The 20780-nt window shown below is 32.8% G+C and overlaps 1 long non-coding RNA gene across 1 annotated transcript; it reads right to left on the bottom strand.

Moving 5' to 3' along the window:
* Positions 1 to 361: 361 nt before the first annotated feature.
* LOC127708620 (uncharacterized) lies at positions 362 to 8409 on the bottom strand. Its single transcript, XR_007985326.1, has 3 exons — positions 8363 to 8409; positions 7166 to 7863; positions 362 to 410 (listed from the first exon to the last, which is right to left on the bottom strand). It is a non-coding gene; the product is annotated as an uncharacterized LOC127708620 (long non-coding RNA).
* Positions 8410 to 20780: the final 12371 nt, after the last annotated feature.

Here is a 20780-nt window from a genome sequence, read left to right as displayed (position 1 = left end):
TGACTTCAGATGCTTCGGAAGGGTAAGCAGATCCTGCTACACATGTGACTCCCGTCGTGTTGCTCATGTAAGTACACACCCGTTAATGAGTCTAATTCGGTAGGTCATAAAAGGGGTCACAAAAGGAGGACGGGATTGTGGTTACGACGATTGGAATAGAGAATGGAAACGGGGAATGTGTCAAAGAGACAACAACCCCACCAAAGAACAGAAAAAGGCCACCAACGCAGCAAGAAAATCACGCACTCGGAGGCGGGTTTCAGCTGCCCTAAACAAAAATGTATACTAGTTCAGCGAAATGGACGACACACTAAACTCCGAAATGTACAACAAAAACAAAATAAAAAAAAACATATGAAGGATACGATTAGTGCATTTAGTAGTATTTTATAACATACACTTCTGCAGCCCTGCAAAAAAAGGAAATAGCTAAATCAATCAACTAGTTATTAACAGATTAAACAAATGAGTCAGACTCATATTCCTTAATTTTATACAGACACGTTCAAGAAAAGCACTGAGTTAATACCTGTTTTACAGCGCAAAACCTCGTACTTTAAATTTAAAGATTGAAAAAAAACACTCAATTTAAGTATCAAAACTTAGAAATAACGTTTACAAAGATGAGTAGATCTTTGAAAATAAAATTGTAAACAAAATGTAAACAGTGTACAAACATAAAATTTCTTATATGATATGGGTTTTCTCATTATTGAAGGCCGTACGGTAACCTACAAATGATAACATCCTCGTCCTTCGATTTCTAGTCTCATTGGCAAGCATACCATATCGTATTTTTATACTAAAGTTATGGAACGCCACAGCTATCTTATGTGGAACTCTGATATTACTTTATGTTGTTTTATTATTACTTGATGATAATTTGTCTTTACTCAATATGGTTTTGACATTACGTAATGATGTTTTGATATAACTCAATATGGAATAGTCATTACTTAATGATATTTCGATATTACACGATATGGTTTCGTATTGATTTGATATAGTTTTGTAATTACTCAATATGGTTTTGTCATTACTCGATGTGGTTTCACCATTATTTAATGTGGTTGTGTCATTAGTCAATGTGGTTTTAACATTACTTGATGTGAATGTGACTTAACGTTATGTAGTTGTTTCATTACATGATGTGGTTTTGTTATTTTGTAATGATGATCTGCCTATTATTTATATGGTTTTAACATTACGTAATGATGTTTCAAAATTTGACGATTTTACACTACATGATGTGTTTGTTTCATTATTTAATGTGGTCCTGTCATTCTTTGATGTGGTTATCCCATTACTTGATGAGGTAAAATCACGTGATCAATTCGGAAAAACCTGTTCTATTTTTAGATAGATTTCCATGTTGTATGTGCCTTGGATGAGTGTGGCCATCCATCGAATTAGAGTTCAAATTAAAGTTCGGGTTACTGTTTGAGTTATACTTTGAGTTAGTCTTCGATTTCGAATTCAAGTCATTATTAGAATTAAAGTTTTAGTTAGCATTGAGTTTCGAGTTGGACTACGAGTTTGAGTCACATTTAAAGGTCGAGTTCTAGTTACAACATTAGATTTGAGTCACTTTTTGAGTTAGATTCGAATTTAAGTCTCATTCAGATTAATTAAGATTTTGAGATGAAATTCGAGCTATCTTATATGAGTTCGTAATTAAATTTTCTATCGCGGAACAAGGACTTTTGCTCGGGCTTCCGAAAAGAGGGCTCCGGGGTATGCGTACAAAAGATAAACTATGTTACAGTATACAAAACGCAACATAGAAGTTGAAATAAACTTATATGTGGTGTGATTGACAATGAGACAACTATCCACCAGAGTTTAAATGCAGTGGGTGTAAGAAATCATATATAGACAACCGTACAGCCTTCAACACACCGTATAGTCAGCTACAAAAGGCCACCATGCACCATGTGAAAAAATTCAAACGATAAAACAAACGGTCTTATTTATATTTAAACAATCTACAACAAAAAATGACACACATTTATACAACGACAACAATTGAACTTCATGTTCCTGACTTGGGGCAGGTACATAAAGACCTGTGGCGGAGTTTACCATGTATGTGAGCGCTAAATCCTAACCTTAAATCGGACTGTTACAGTTGTGTAAAGCACAAAACGAGAGAAAAAATGTAAACTAGACAAAGTGATGCCCCCGCACTCAACTCATTTAAATTAACCGCTTATACCCCAAAAATGACAAAAAAAAGATCAATTATCTCCCAAAAGAACAAAAGATAATAAAATTAAAAACCCAGACCACATGCACACCTTTAAAAATTGTACAAACAGCCAGCAGAGTGAAAGCCTCCTAGCATTCAAACTGTAGGAGGAGTTATCTGGAAACGCTCTTCTTATGCAAGTAAATTTCCCAAAAAAAATACAAAAAAAAGTTCAACTATCTCCCAAAAGAGCAAATATTAATGAACATTTAACCCTGACCACATGCACACCTTCAATATATGTACAAACAGACAGTAAAGAGAAAACTTCCTAGGATTCAAACTGTAGGAGGAGTTATGCGGAATAACTATTTATCTATAATGGGACGGACAGACGGACGGACGGACGGGCAGGGGTAAAATAATATGCCCCCCAACTTTCAGTTGCGGTGGCATACAAAACAGTTTCATTTGGCTGACTCAATAGATCGGTATGACTGGGTAATATAAATCCATCGGGGTGATCTCGGATGCTCCAGAAAGGCACCCATCGTGTTATTCGAGAAAGTACAAACCCAGTGATTTGGTTTTATTTGGTAGTTCACATTCAAGGAAAAGATGACAGTATTATGGTAACGACCACTGTAACATGTCCGTCGTCACATGTGAAACAGATATTCCAAAAAGTTTATTTTTCAATTAGTGCGAGGTAGATCAGGGAATTCAATTGATTACAAATAAAAGATTGATATTCATATAAGTTCAAATGATCATTTACGCTAAAAAAAAAAATCGGAGAATTCTTATTTTATAGTATTTATGCTTTGTCGCTAAGTCCGAGCCCCCTCCCCCCGTTTCCCTGTAACTTTAGTGTGAGTTGATTTGAAGTGTTTCATTTGTTAACAATAAAGTTCAAGTCTTTTGATTTGTGTCGAGCCTGCGACATCAATGTAGCAGCAGCGAGACACAACAAACCTATATTTCGTCGTCGATAGTGGCGTCAGCGTCTCCATCTCCATTTTTTAAATTTCTATTGAGTTTAACCTTTCATTATACATGTTACTAAACATGTATGCCATCATAATTTTGTACTTTTAGAATATCATACTGTATTTGTTTACCTCAACTATTGTATCTGTATTTATATTGTATGTTTCTCTGTAAACTTGTAATTAATTTTTAGAGAATAAAGTATCTATCTATCTATAGATCGTTAGGTTTCTAGTTTTTTACATTTTCCATTTCGGGACCTTTTATAGCTTACTATAGGGTATAGGTTTTGCTTATTGTTGAAAACCATACAGTTTTGTTTTAGTTAAATAAAACCGAATTAACCTGTTTTGACATGATAAATTTGTAAACCTCCATGAAGTGTTTTGAAACTTGTATAGGAGTTATTCCTGAATTTCAAGAAAAAGCATCTACAGAAAAACATTTCTTTTTTAATTTTGTTTTTACCGATAAATGTATAGATAAATGTACAGCCGATCGACATGACGCTTTTACACTTACAGCAGCAATATCAGGCGAGACACAGGGTTCCGTGGAATATTTTACAAATTTATTACAAAAATACTGCTTCCGTTTGAGAACTTAAGATAATAAAATGCTCCGCTTGGCGCAGCTTGATACGACCGCAGAGATCGAACCCTGAACAGTTGGGGCAAGTATGGACACAACATTCAAGCTCGATACAGCACTGAATTTGGATTGTGATTAAATATTTGACACAGCATAGGTTTCTGACACAGAATGAATGTGGTCTAAGAACTTAAAAAAATTTAATTTACCTATTCAAACTATATCATTATTATTTGCTTTTATATATAATAAATCAGAAATAACCAATTTAAAATGGCAAATTTTAAAGAAAAAAAAGGAAAAAAAATCCCCCCCAAATTTTTTGAACCCCCTTATGATTTATCACCCCAAACTCAATCCCAGCCTTCCCTTTGTGGTATGGTACCTTGCAGTACAATTTCAGAGAGATCCATACACTTGAACACAAGTTATTGTCTGGAAACTAGAAAAATGCTTTTTTTTTGGCCCCTTTTTGGCCCCAAATTCCTAAACGTTTAGAGCAATTACCCCCAAACTCAACCCAGCTTTTCTTTTGTGATATGGAACCTTGTAGTACAATTTCAGAAAGATCCATACACTTACACATAAGTTATTGTCATGAAACTAGAAAAATGCTTGTTTTTTGTCCCTTTTAATTCCTAAAATTTGGAGGCAATTACCCCCAAAATCAATCCCAGCTTTCCCTTTGTGATATGGAACCTTGTGGTACAATGCCAGAGAGATCCATACACTAACACACAAGTTATGTCTGGAAGTTACAAAAATGCTTATTTTTGGTCCCTTTTTGGCCCCTAATTCCTTAACTGTTGGTACCATAACCCCCAAAATCAATCCTAACCTTCCTTTTGTGGTATTGCACCTTATGGTAAAATTTCATAGAGATCCATTCACTTAAACTAAAGTTAGAGTGCGAAAACCAATGTGTCTTCGGACGACGACGACGACGCCGGACGACGACGCCAACGTCATACCAATATACGACCGCAAAATTTGTATGCGGTCGTATAAAAACAACAAGACAAAGTGGTTTGGGGATATCCCAACTATTTCCGAAATACTGTAAACTTTTTAATACTTTTTTTCTTATTATTGTCTGCCGTTCTCCTTTTTCATACCAAATAACTCTGAACAACGACTCGAACTTTAATTTTAATTTTAACTCAATGGATAGCGATACCCATCCAAAGCACATTAAATAAATGACATATTGAAATCTGTTTAAAAATAGAACATATTTTTTTCCGAATTGGTCACGTGATTTTACCTCATCCGGTAATGAGATAACCACATCAAAGAATGACAGGACCACATCAAATAATGAAACAAACACATCATGTAGTGTAAAATCGTCAAATTTTGAAACATCATTACGTAATGTTAAAACCATATTACGAAATAACAAAACCACATCATGTAATGAAACAACTACATAACGTTAAGTCACATTCACATCAAGTAATGTTAAAACCACATTGACAAATGACACAACCACATTAAATAATGATGAAACCACATCGAGTAATGACAAAACCATATTGAGTAATGACAAAACCATATAAAGTCAATACGAAACCATATCGTGTAATATCGAAATATCATTAAGTAATGACTATTCCATATTGAGTTATATCAAAACATCATTACGTAATGTCAAAACAATATTAAGTAAAGACTAAATATCATCAAGTAATAATAAAACAACATAAAGTAATATCAGAGTTCCACATAAGACAGCTGTGGCGTTCCATATAAAGTCTATGTTTTCCTTTATATCTGTATTATTTATTTCAATAATATGTACCATTGTATTGACAAAGTTTATCAAAATAAAGATATAAATAAAACAAAAATATGTGTCTATAGGTAACGATGTCTTGCTCACACTATCACAATTCCATGTTTAGTGAACCGCAGAATCTGGGTTAAAATCCTAATTTGACATATATTTTATAAAAAGTCCACATTCTAATGAACAGGCATAATAAAAACATCATCATGTGATTATAAATTTTGATATCTCTAATATTAATTACTTTCACTGATAAAAGTTATCTTTTGCAGTTAATTCTTGGTAATTTGTAGAAGTGCTGACCTCATCAGTTTAAAGATAAAACAGACTTTGCTGACACAATTTATAGTCTTAGCACGTCAAAAATTATGGGTTGTAAAACTACTAACACATTTTATGAATGACAACATATCATCCGCTCATGTTAAGAAGGTGGAATCCTGACTAGAGGGGAATGTCTGAATTAGCTTTAGTTATATAATTGATTCTGACTGCATTACAAATTATACTGGTTTGATTGTCGAGTCTACTGCCGGAGTGTGCCATGCACTTTTAGGTAAAAAAGACATTGTTACAGCTCACACAAGGGATGTTAAGTGGCATAGTAGGCCACAGACCACAATTAAATTCCTCTATTAGTTCTTTATAACGTTTTGTCTCATTAAAACAATTGCATCATGCCTTTTTGTCAAATCTTTTGTGTGTGTAATGTATAGTACTAGTCCAAAAATATATCCAAAATTCAGAAAGATTGAACCAATCACTCTCACAAATTTAGCCAATACACATCCATACCCCTATGGACAAGTCAAGATATGTTCCGAAAACTGTAAATATGACCTTTTTGCACCTGGCCTAATCACTCTTTCCATATCAAAATCAGTTAAAATGCAACATCCAAAAGTTTATTTCACCTCTCTTCTTTCATTTCCAACCAAAACAAACTAAGAAATGAATGTGGAATGGAAAGAAAAAAAAATAAGAAAAAATACACTCTAATTAAAAGGAACTATATTCGTGGACAACGAAAAGCGGGGTCATTAATTGTGGTCTTGAGCCAGTATAAGTAAAACTTCCATCATGCTCTTTTTACTGGGGCTGTTAATATTTTCTACACATCCTTTAAATTCTTATATGCAAAAAATATGCCAGTTATTTGTATCACTCGAATTTCAGCAGTCATTCATTTATAAAGCCACCTTTATTTTGTAAAATTTACTATTTTCAAAATAAAAAGTAAAGAAATTATAAAAATCTGTCTATCAAAGAGTTTTAAAAGTTATTAATTATTCGGATTATAATTAAATGTTATCAGCCTCTAGTATCAGTGCTTAGATATGTGCCTTATGCATATTATTTCAGTATTTCATGTCGAAACTAACTTCCATAAAGATTTAATGTGTTATCTAGATGACCATTTTTCACTTGTGTCTTTTTGTACCCGATTTTTGTCGTCACAACATCATGATGAACTCATTAGGTAAGAAGAACATAGCAGACAAGAATGGCGTTCGGATTTGTAACCTATTGTATTAAGGTATGGAAAATTGCAACGATCAAAATTTTTTTACTCTCAGATTTGTGGAAACACGCTTTAAGTATATTACCCTGTCATCTAAAACAGTAGGAGTAGGTGTGCGATTTACTCTCAAATTCTTTATTCTATCTATCTGCTGCTGAGTAACACCTAGGACAATTAAACTGTCTGTTTTTGTATTCCATTTGGTCTGAAATTCACTATACGGAACTATTCCTGTTCTTATGTCCTGCATTTCTTGATTGAATACATTCAGTCTCTTTAATGCTTCCATGTTTAATCCATCAATCATTGAGAATTCGATTATAAGGAAACATATAACATTCAGATCAAGATTCCTAAATGTTGTGCATGTTGTAATAACTTGACAAATACAACCTGACTTCTTGCAACTATTTGTTTTTTCGTCTTTATACAAGAAACTCCATTGTCTTTTGGTCAATGTTGCCGATATTGGGTATGTACAGTTAGCATGCAGTGAACAGCAAGTTGTATTGACACGAAAACAGTGCACGATACGATGTTTGTTAGTCTCTAGGAATTGGTAGAACGATACTGTATTTTCTCGAAGATGATTTTCGAGAATCTTTTCACACGTTGGATATACTAATCGATTTAATAGTTCATTCAGACGCTGGTAATTTTCCTTTCCTGATGACATGTTTCTTGCATCGACAAAAATAACTTGAAATATTATCTTATTGGTCGTGTCTGTGTCTATCTCTACTATTCATGACGTTGCTGTATGAAATTTAACCCGAAAGGTAGCTGCCAAAAATAATTGATGACAGATTATGTACTTTGTGCTTGCTTTCATTCTTTGATACGGTTCTATTAAGTATTGTTTCATTGTATCTTTGTTTTCGTTGTTTATCATACCGGCATCGTGCATTTATGTGCTTTTTTCTGAACTGATTTTCATTGCTTTTTTTTTTTTTTTTTTTTTTTGTTTGTGTGTGTATGCCTTTTGTAATTTCACTGCTCAAAATTAAGAGGAAAATGTTTGAATGTTAAAAAAACTTGTAGGTTTAAACCCATCACACCCGTCCCATACGTATGTGTCTGTTTTCCCATGTTATGAATCTCGTTAGTGGTCTTTAGTTTTATCATTATGTTTTAGTCAATTAAGACGTTTGACTTTTGACAAAATTTTGAAAGCGTGTTAAATTTATCAACTTTTTTGTATCCTTTTATTCATATCTTAAAGTATACGTGACTTTGAAATTGTAAAACAAAAACATGAATATATATATTTGAAAACTCTTACCTTTATTTTTTGGTCAATATTCAAAACATTGTGTTAGACTTACAAAGCGATCCACATAAGTGAATCTTTATTGTTTTCATTGTTCTATTTAAATTTTTGCACTTTGAATAAAGAAAATTAGAACGTACCAGCGTAATGTTAAAATCTCATTGGCCTTGTAATCGATACCTTTGATTTATGTCTTTGTTATACCGATAAACATGTGTGTTAACAACACCAAATTTCTAAAAAAAAAAATCCTAGTAATAGTATAAGTATCTTCAGTTTATAAATTATGGTAATATACAAAAGTCATTTCAGCTTTCAGTCCAGGTATAAGAATAAGAGGGAGACAAGATGTGTCGACATGGAAGGCGTCGCCTAATATGCCAGCACTACCGGCTTCAATGCGAATTTAATTCATATACAGTCCTTAGCTTTTGTCAAATCTAAGAAAATGACAAAACTGTCGATAATACCAGATAGGCGATAGAAGGCGTGTGATATCGTTGACATAATCATGAAGTTTCTCTAGTAAAGTGAGACACTGTAATGATCACCCATTTAATCATGTCGAATGTAGATCTGTAGTTTTAAGTGATGACGAGTTTATCTTCCTCGTATTCCTGATTGATATGAATTGAACGAGATATTGGGTAAACATCACTGATAAAACTCAACAAAACAGGAAATATTTGAGTTCCTCTTAATAAAATCGCAACTTTGAGAAAAATATCTTGAATGTCGAATTAACTGACAAGTTTTGATCTGCTTCATTTTATAGAAAATGGTCAATATGTATAGATCAGTGTCTTTAAATTCAAACTCTCTTAGATACAAGAGATACCAATATTTATAGAAGTTTTGTTCAAGAAAGGATATATTTCACAGTCATATCATCAGTATGATTGATGATGAGTCGGAAGATATCCAATTCAAATTGCATGTAGTTCTTATTTACTATTGTTAAAATAAATGACTAAAGTTCCATTAAAGAAACGGTTATATAACTTCTAGTTACGGCATCAATCTAAAAATGCCTCTGCTAGATTCACTGCAGATTCAAAATACACAATACTAAGACTTTGTTCTTTATTGTTAATGTACAGTTGTTGTTTCAGGAAATCGCGACAGTTAGCAAGACATTCTAAATCTAGTAAATTGCTTTTGAATACTATAACTCAGTCATAACTGTACTTTCTTGCAGGCGAGATTATTAAAAAATTGAAATATAGAACAGTTAGCATTGTATGCATATGTGTCAACAAACAATGGGAAATATTAAAGCGGAGAGAGGAAATTGATAATGACATTTCCGACCTTATAAAGACACTTTCTTCGGAAAGAATCCATCTTTTGGAGACAATTCTCCCACTTGTATAAAAATCTTTGCAAGAGTTCATTGGTTTTGATTTAAAATGTCAATCAGTACACAGATTCAGTGTAAAGATATAAGCAGTCTTAGAAAAACATGAATTACACAAAACATGGATTATCTTGCATAAAACAGGAGAATTTACATATTTACAATATTTCATACCAAGTAAACTATAAGTAGGAAAAAAAAACCAGACAACGCTAAATATTTACCACAAAAGTTTTAAGAGTTGGTTGACCGTTATGGAAGATCGGTGTCACAGATGACCACGGATATGTTCCAATCGTCGTAAACACAATACAGTCCCCTTTCCTCGATTATGATATCACCGAATGAGAATTATCACCTATCACCGAATTTGTACTTACAATAAGCAAAATGACGGGTGAAAATATTGGAGCAGGGTCTGCTTACCCTTCCACAGTACCTGTGAAAATCCCTTGTTTCTAGTGGGGTTCAGTTTTCAATGAATTGTTTTGTGGAGTTAATTTTCGTCGTCTTTCGTTTTTGTCATGTTGTTGACAGTTATTCTTCGACTTATGAGTTTTGAATGTCCCCTTGGTATCTTTTGTTTTTCTTTTTAAAGAAAAACGACGAAAAACCTACAACAGTTCACAAAACACTATACAGAAAACAGTCAGGTCAGCAGTTCCAGCTTCACAAGTGTTACCCGACGTTTAACTCTTGTTGAAATACATTGATATTAGACAATTATAGCCGATTAGGAAAGCCTCTTAAGTAATCTACGACTTCACTCTATTCGAAAACCACAGGTCATGTGAATTCTCTTACATTAAAACGTAACCGCTGTTGAAGTCTGATACAAAATCACAGTTTTTTTAGAACAAAGCATAGACAAGAATTTTACCGTTAAAAACAACAAATATATCGAAATACAAAATACTCAAAATACAACAATGTTAAATAATGTAAAAGCAAAAGCATTATGACTCAGTTTAGGTGTAAAGCCAAGTGTTCCAGAAGGTAAGCAATTCCTACTCCACTTGTAGCATCCGTTGTGTTGTTCATTTCAAGGAACAATACGGTGATATTTCGCATTCTAAGGTGTAACAATCGAATGAATAAGGACGGGATCATTGTTACAACGTGAGAGGGAAATCCGCGGTCATTCATTCCATAACTGACAATTAAATCATTATGGCGACCGTAAATTGCTTCAACTTTACTCTAAGAACACTTGGTGCACTAGCATCCTTGTAAGCAGTTCAAGGAAACGAAAGTCATATAGTATCGTCTCAACCGGGAGATATATATTCCATATGCAAGCTCGGCTATTAGATTGCTACAGAGAAATTGAATGGTCTTAGAATTGAAATCGTCTTTAAGTCCTTTTTATACCTGTCAACCTACGCTTACTGTCATTTATTAGATGTAAGTAAAGATATGAGGCAGACTTAATTGTATTTTCGGTAATCTTTACTTCAATTAGTTCAATGAAATAGTTGCGATGAACATACAAGTAGTCAATTTTTATTAGTTATATGAGGTGTCATCATCAATTAATAACATATTGTCTATTGAAAAACACATTACCTAAATTATCAATACAAATCAAGCATCTTGATAATGTCTGTTTCATATATCTTTTTGTTTAAATCAGAATAGTTCAATTTCCACAACCTTCCTTCAAGATATTTAAATATCTGCTTTGGTCATTTATTTAAACAAAATTGGACTAATTTTTTCTATCCGTAGTTAAATTTAGAATAAAGAATACTAGTGTAGGACATAGGTTTAATTCACTCCAACTGAGCTATTTGTATTTTATGACAATATATGTTACAATGTATATAAAAAAAATCTGAATTCTATATGAAACCGCATTTTCTACATAATATCTTGTTTTCAGCTGTTTATGTCACAAATAAAAGCAACAAGAATGAAAGGCGTTTGTAAATCTCTCATGCTCCAATCAGTCATGTTATAATAACAAGTCAACTGTTTCTGTTTTACGATGTTGATCTGTGCTATTCTTTAAAAAAAAAAGATTGAAATATTAAATACGTTAGAAGGAGAGTAACACAAAATTCGAAATAAGAAATTTTAATACTGTAAGCATGCAAAGCAATTAATGATACTGCATAAAGAAATGGTTAATTTCAAATAGTTTATTTTCTTGAACTATTATTATCTCTACGTAGTAATGGAGACATCTGATGATCTTGTTAATTGGTCGTTTTACATTGTCAAATGTATAAGACATTTTTTGTGTTCATGAAAACAAAGAATGCAAGCTACTATACAAAAAATTGGAAGTGCCTATACAAAAAAATATGTGATATGTTGTATCCTTAATTCATTCATATCAATATAAGATGTAAGCATAGTATAACCGTTATTTGAAAACATGCAAGTAATACAATTTTGAAATTATATATAAACAACTGACGACAGATGTGAACAATTAATGACTAAAATATTTTGTGCAAACAATGCAACATTTATGATCACGGGATTGTAGTAACGGCGATTGGAATCGAGAATGGAACAAGGAATGTGTTAAAGAGACACAAACCCGACCAAAGAGAAGAAAAACCCCTCAAGGCCAACAATGGGTTTTCAACGCATCGATAAAGTTCCGCACCCGGAGACGGATTTCAGCTGGCCCTTAAACAATAAGGTATACTAGTTCAGCGAAATAAATTTAAAAAACACACAAGACTATCAAAGGTTAGAGGTTCCTGATTTAGGACATGCGCAAAAATGCAACATGGTTAAATATGTTTTGTGAGATTTCTACCCTATGGAACATATCCGTCGTCATCTGTGAAACAGATATTCCATAACGGTCAATCAACTCGTGATGGCGTCCTTGTTTTCGACGTGTTACTGTGAATTCAATATATCTTAGGAGGAGAATATGATAAGATGGCAATTTTTTTTAACTAAAACCAGAAGGAACAGAGAAGGGGAACATCAGTATGTCACTGTATGCTCTTCAACGACAGGCAATAACCCTACTGCTATAAGCTATGAATGGAGCATGGAATACAAAATAAGAAAAAAAAACTATAACAGCCGTTGTCGTTTTCATTCGGAAGCGACAATCTGTCATCGCTTGATTTCCAAGGACTCTCCTAAATATTCTTGAGTATTCAAATGAACTTGGTTTTCCTGTTTGAATGGTTTTACACTAGTCACATTTGGGTCCCTTTATAGTTTGTTGTTCAGTGTGAGCCAAGGCTCCGTGTTGAAGGCCGTACTTTGACCTATAATGGTTTACTTTTACAAATTGTGACTTGGATGGAGAGTTGTCTCATTGGCACTCATACCACATCTTCTTATATCTAATTATTTCTTTTACTTTCACTTCCAAAATACAAAGCAACCTATACAAGAATACATATTCGTGCATTCTACGTATTATTATTACATGGCAATTTATTTTTAAATCAACCGCTTTCCTAAAAATTTATATGAATGATTACGAAAGGATACGCCTAGTGCCATTAGTAGTAATATACAACATTGAAATCTGCAGCTCTGCAAAAAAGGAAATAGCTAAATTAATTAACTACTATAACAGATTGAACAAATGAGTAGGAGTCCTATTCTTAAATTTTGTACAGGCACGCCCAAGAAAAGAACTGAGTTAATACCTGTTTTACAGCGCCAATCCTCGTTCTTTTAGTTTAAAGTTTGGAAAAAAAACAAATAATCTTTTTAAAGTATTAAAACTTAAGAATTACGTTTAGAAAAAATTAGCAAATTTATGAATTTTTTAATTTTTAGAAATGAAAATAGTGTACAAACATATAGTTTCTTATATGGTAAGGGTTTGCTAATTGTTTAAGGTCTTGTGAGGTAACCTTCGATTTCTGGTCTCATTGGCAATCATACCACATCTTACTTTTATACTATATTTTCCTTTATATCTGTATTATTTATTTCAATAAACGTCTATAAATAATTGTATTGACAAAGATATGTGTCCATTTGATATCATGCCACGCTTCCACCTTCACAGTTCCATGTTTAGTGAACCGCTGAATTGGGGTCAAAATCCTAATTTGACATATACATGTATTTTATAAAAGTCTACATCGTAATGAACAGGGGCATAAAACAACTTCCAAAAAAGATTTGATATCTCTAATATTGATTACTTTCAATGATAAAATTTATCTTTTGCAGTTGATTCTCGGTAATTTGTAGAAATGCTGACACTATTTATAGTCTAAGCACTTAAAAACATTTTGGGTTGTAAAACTACTAACACATTTCATGAATGACAACATATCATCCACTCATTAGCTTTATATATATAAAATCGATCATAACGGCATTAAAAATTATACTGATTTGATTGTCGAGTCTACTGCTGGAGTGTGCATTGCATTTTTAGATGTGAGGTGTAGCAATGTCTTTTTAACTAGGGATGTTAAGTGACATAGTATAAGTAAAACCTCCATCATGCTCTTTTTACTGGGGCTGTTAAAATTTTCTACACATCCTTTGAATTCATATATGCAAAATATATGCCAATTATTTGTATCACTCGAATGTTAGCAGTCATTCATTAGTAATGCCACCTTTATTTTGTAAAATGTCAAAACGAAAAGTAAAGAAATTATCAAAGATGTGCCTTAAGTATAATTTTTCAGTATTTCATGTCGAACCAACTTCCATAAAGATTTAATGAGTTATCTAGATTGCCATATCTCACTCGTGTCTTTTTTGTACCCGATTCGTTTCACTACGTCATGATGGACTTATAAGGTAAGAAGAACATAGCAGACAAGAATGCCGTTCGTTTTTTGTAGCCTATTGTATTAAGGTTGCAACGACCAAATATTTTTTTCTACTGTAAATGTTGTGGAAAAAACGCTTAATTAGATATAGGAAGATGTGGTATGAGTGCCAATGAGACAACTCTCCAGTATAGAACCTTGTCATCTAAAGCAGTAGCAGTAGACGTGCGGTTTACTCTCATGTTCTTTATTATATCTATATGCTGCTGGTTAACACCTAGAACCATTAAACTGTCTGTTGTTGTATTCCATTTGGCATGAAAGTCACTATGCGGAACTATTCCTGTTCGTATGTCCCGCATCTCTTGATTGAATACATTCAGTCTCTTCAATGCGTCCATGTTCAATCCATCAATCACTGAGAATTCGATTATAAGGAAACATATAACATTCAGATCAAGATTCCTAAATGTTGTGCATGTTGTAATAACTTGACAAACACAACCTGACTTCTTCTAACTATTTGTGTTTTCGTCTTTATACAAGAAACTCCACTGTCTTTTGGTCAATGTTGCCGATATTGGGTATGTACAGTTAGCATGGAATTGGTAGAACGATATGTATTTGCTCGAAGATGATTTTCGAGAATCTTTTCACACGTTGGATATACTAATCGATTTAATAGTTCATTCAGATGTTCGTAATTTTCTGTTCCTAATAACATGTTTCTTCAAACGACAAAAACAACATGAAATAATGATAACATACGTATTAATTATTTTCTTATTGAGCGTGTCTGTGTCTTTCTGTGATATTGATGACGTTGCTGTATAAAATTTAGCCCGAAAGACACCTGCAAAAAATAAGGCTGAAAGATTATGTACCTTGTGTTTGCTTTCATAGAATGCAAACATTCTTTGATACGGTTCTATTAAGTATTGCTTCATTGTATCTGTGTTTTTGTTGGTTTTCATACCGGCAGTATGCAGTTAGATGCTTTTTTCTGAACTGATTTTCATTGCTTGGTTTGTTTGGTTTTTTTTGTTTTTTTTTTTTTTTGTATTCCTTTAGTAATTCAACTGCTCGAAATTGAAAGGAAAATGTTTGAGTGTTTACAAAAACATGAAAGTTTGAACCCACCACACATGCATGTGTCAGTTTCCTATATAAGGAATCTCATCAGTGGTTGTCTTTAGTTATATCATTATGGTTTAGTCATGTAAGAAAATTCACTTTTTGATAGCTTGTTAAATCTATTAACTTTTTTCTTAAAATTGCCTTTTATCTATATCTTAAAGCATACGTTACTTTGAAATTGTAAAAAACATGAATATATATATTTGAAAACTTTTACCTTTATTTTTTCGTCAATTTATGAAAAACCTTAAAAAGAATACCACGTGACATGATATTAAAAATAGTTTGGCCTTCTTCAGTTCGTTTAGATTTGTGATTCACTTACCAAGCGATCCACATTTAAGAATTGAATGCTTCTTTTTGTAAATTTATTGGGGTATAAAAGCGTTGACCGAAGTACATTTTGTATTTCATTCTAAAAATGTGCGCGTCAACGCTTTTACAACCCTTATAAAATTACCAAAAGAAGCATTTAATACTTATAGTTACATTTTTTTGCTAGGATCATGAACAACAAAACAGATTTCTGTCAAGTTTTTCTTTTATTTACCTGTGCACTTTATTGTGGAAGCTCGTGTCATCATGAATATTACATTTCATTTTGAAATGAAGGTTAATTTCAGAATGACGCGAGATTGCTGTTAGCCAATCAAAATAACGTATTATAATGAAACATACATGTAATGTAATTATAAGTAAATATTCATTGTTTTGATTGTTTTTTTTTTTTTTTTTCATTTTATGCACTTTGAATAAAGGAAATTTAGTACGTACCAGTGTAATGTTAAAATGGCATTGCCCTTTTAATCGATACATTTAGTTAATGTCTCTATTATACCGATAAACATGTGTGTTAACAACACCAAATTTATAAAAATCAAAGAAAAAGGATAAGAACTAATTATCTTCAGTATATAAATTACAGTATATACAAAAGCCATTTCAACTTTCGGTCCCGCTATAAGAGTAAGAGTAGACAAGATGTATCGACATGGAAGGCGTCACCTAATATGCCAGCACTACCTTCAATGCAAAGTTTATTTCATATACAGTTCTTAGCCTTTGTCACATCAAAGAAAATGACAAAACTGTTGACAATATCAGATAGGCGATAGAGGGCGTGTAGTATTTTTTACATAGTCATGCCGTTTCTCTACTAAAGTGGAACCCTGAAATGATCAACCATTCAGTCGAATCTAGTCAAATCTAGAACTGTAGTTTAAAGTGATGACTAGTTTATCTTCCTTGTATTCTCGATTGAAATGAATTGAATGAGATATTGGCTAAACGTCACTGATAAACGTCAACAAAACCAGAAAATATCTGAGTTTATCTTCATAAAATCGTCACAATGAGAAAATTCTCAAGGATATCGTATTAGCTGACATGACCAGGTATTGTCTAACCTATAAGAAGAGTTTGATATAACTAATAAACTAAATAGAATAGGAAACCATATAATTATCGTGATATTCAAAAATATAATTATCATGATTATCAAAAAAAGTTTTCATCTGCTTCTTTAGTCAGAAAAGGTCAAGCTGTAAAGAGCAGTATCGTTTTATTCAAACTCTCTTGGATACACGAGATATCAATATTTATAGTAGTTTTGTTGTAGAACTGATATAGTTCACAGTCAAATCATCAGTGTGGTCGCCAATGAGACAACTAGCTATCAGAGACCAAAGGACAAGGATGTCTTACTAACATCTCTTTTTACTAGCTTTTTCAAAGAAGTGTTATTTTTTACGATGTGATCATAATTTTTTTTAACTTGTTTTGACATTGATTTATTTGGTATTTTTTCATTAATATCCAAACAATCGGTTAATTCTTCCTTGTGTTTTTGGATTTATGTCTCATTGTTGTTCACCTAAATTTTCTTTTATTAATTTACACAACAAAACAGACCATATGAGCGTTGAAAATAAAAAAGGATATATTGATATATATATATTTACATATACATAAAACGTCTAGATATTAGTCAACGATCTTTCTTACGAGGCGCTGGATCGTTACGAGTAACGATACATGTACACAATAAATAAATTATTTATTATTGTTAAGGGACTTTCCGTTTTGCATTTTCCTTGGAGATCGGTATTTTTGTTGTTTTACTTTTTTTTTATATAAACGCCTAAAAAATGTACAAAACAACACCAATATTAAAAAAAGGAAACATTAAATGTAATTATCTATAAATATTTCGGATAACAGATATCCTTCATCCGTATGATTATGATGTAAAATGAATCATATCAATCTATTCTGATTTAATTATAACAATCTTGAAATTTATACAATTAAAACCGAACACAACAACGCTTGTACAATTCTAAAATATAAAAAATGACGTAGGTTAGGTATTTACAACAGAGACTGCATAGATATGCTACTAACAAACATTGTAATGTGCGATATGAACTGGTACATTTCTAAAATTTTACAGGTGACGAAGGTTAAGACATTAAAACAAAGACTGCGTAGAAATACAATCCCCAATGAACAGCACTGGCCGATTTGAGCTGGTCATATATATATGCGGTTGCATCAGACAGAAGTTAATAAAAGTGTGAAATGTGTCAGTTGCTGATTAGAAATTTTTTTTTTTTTAATTCTTTGGAAAACGCTGAAAATCAAAAGAAACAGCTTTAAGAGATTTATTTATAGTACATTTAAATGAAAAGTTACATAACCTATAGTGGGCAATCGTTGTTTTTTTTTTTTGACAACACATGAGTCGGAAATTATCCAATTAAAATTGCAACTAGTTCTTATTTTCTATTGTTGAAATAAATGACGAAAGTTCCATTAGGGAAACGGTTATATAATTTCCAGTCACGGCATCAATGTAAAAATGCCTTTGCTAGCTTCACCACTGCAGATTCAAAATACACTATAATAAGACTTTGTTCTTAATTTTTAATGCACAGTTGTTGTTTCAGGCAATCGCGACAGTTAGCAAGACAGTCTAAATCTGGTAAACTGCTTTTGAATGTTATAACTCAGTCATAACGGTACTTTTTTGCAGGCGGGCTTATTAGAATAGAAATATACAGCCAGTTAGCATTGTATGCATTGGTGTCACGATGGGAAGTACTAATGCGGACAGAGGAAATGGATAATGACATCTTCGGAACGAATCTATCTTTTGGAGACAATCCGCCCACTTGTGTAACAATCTTTGCAAGATTTCATTGGTTTTAATTTAATATGTCGATCATACACCTCCAGCAGATTCAGTGTAAAGACGTCATTAGTAGTCAGAGAAAAACCTTAACTACACAAAACATTGATTTGACATAAGTGGTCATCTTAGTATCAGAATCTATGACAAACGAGCCAATTTTAATTTTGAAATTATAAAATTCCCCTACCTTAAATATACTTACTTCGCACGCATATGGTATATACATTTCCCAACTCATTCGGTATTCAAGAGCTTGCAGCTGTTACTCAGACTTTATAAAACGTCACCAGTGTCTGAGTAACATTGGTGTCAATATAATAGAATTGTATATGACTCTCATACAAGTGAGAGGTTTAGCTAGCTATAAAATCAGGTTTAAGCCACCATTTTCTACATAAGGATATTCCTGTACCAAGTCAGGAATATGACAGTTGTTTTCCATTCGTTTCATGTATTTGAGCTTTTGATTTTGCCATTTGATACAGGACTTTACGTTTTGAATTTTCCTTGGAGTTCGATGTTTTTGTTATTTTACTTTTTATCTTGCATACAATAGGAGAATGTACATATTTAAAATATTTCATAAACCATAAGTAGAACAAAAACAACCGAAACACCAAAACTTTACGACAAAAGAGATCATTTCAGCTTCCCAATTGTGAACTTTCAATTTCTATGTAGCAACATTCCAGCAACGCATACATATAGAGTTTATATCTTTCAGTTGATGCTTGCGTTTTCAATAATGATTTCCTTGATAGAGGGTTGCTACTTACATGAAAGATATATTTAACCCAGGGTTCAAATTGGTAAAGTGGAAGTAACCCTTACGACAGTTTACGAGTTGGTTGACCGTTATGGAATACCTGTTTCAAAGATGACCACGGATATATTTCAATCATCGTCCCTTTTTCCCGATTATGATATCACAGAATGAGACTGATCACCGAATTTGTACTTACAATGAGCAACATGACGGGTGCAAATATTTGAGCAGGATTCGCTTACCCTGTCCAGAGTACCTGTGATGACCCCCTTGTTTCTATTGCGGTTCATAATGCTCATTCTTTAGCTTTTAATGTAGTGTTTTGTGGAGTTGTTTGTGTTTTCGTCTTCTTTCGTTTTTGCCATGTTGTTGACAGTTACTCTTCGACTTGTGAGTTTTGAATGTCCCCTTGGTATTATTTGCCTCTTTTTAAGAAAAACAACGAAAAACCAACAACATTTAAAACAAAACACTTTACAAAAACTAAAGACAGAGCAACACGAATACCGCAAGTAAACGAAGGGTCACAATTCCAGCTTCATAAGTCTTATTTGACGTGTAACTCTTGTTGAAATACATTGGCGACTGATATTAGACAATTATAGCCGATTAGTAAAGGTAATTGTGTAATCTTTGACTTCACTTTATTAATAAACCATCAGTCAATTGAATTTACTTACCCTAAAACTTAACCACTTTTGAGGTTTGATACAAAAGCACAGTTTTTCAAAACAAAGCATAGACAAGAATTTTACCGGTAGAAATAACAAAGACGTTGAAAAGCAAAATACCAAAAACACAACAATGAAAACTAGAATAAAAGTGGTATGAACCACTTTAGGTGTAAAGTCTAGTGACCCGGGGGTGAGCAGTTCATACTCCACTTATAGCACCCGTCGTGTTGTTCAGAGCAAGGAACAATACGGTGACATGTCGCATTCTATGGTGTAAAAATCGAATAAATAAGGACGGGATTATTGTTACAACGTGAGGGGGAAATCCGCGGTCATTCATAGCAATTAAATCATGATGGCGACTGTAAATTACTTCAACTTTACTATTAGAACACTTGGTGCACTAGCATCATTGTAAGCAGCTCAAGAAAACATAAGTCATGTAATATTGTCTCAACCGAGGGATATATATTCCATATGCAGGCTCGGCTATTAGATTGCTACAGAGACATGGAAAGTTCATATAATTGAAATCGTCTTTGTCTTAAATTGTATATGTGTCAACCGAAGAATACTATC

The sequence above is a fragment of the Mytilus californianus genome, unplaced genomic scaffold (assembly GCF_021869535.1).
Source record: "Mytilus californianus isolate M0D057914Y unplaced genomic scaffold, xbMytCali1.0.p SCAF_7, whole genome shotgun sequence".
In the NCBI taxonomy this organism is placed as follows: Eukaryota; Metazoa; Mollusca; class Bivalvia; order Mytilida; family Mytilidae; genus Mytilus; species Mytilus californianus.
Note: the sequence above shows the minus strand (reverse complement) of the source record. Positions and strands in the feature narration are given on the sequence as shown.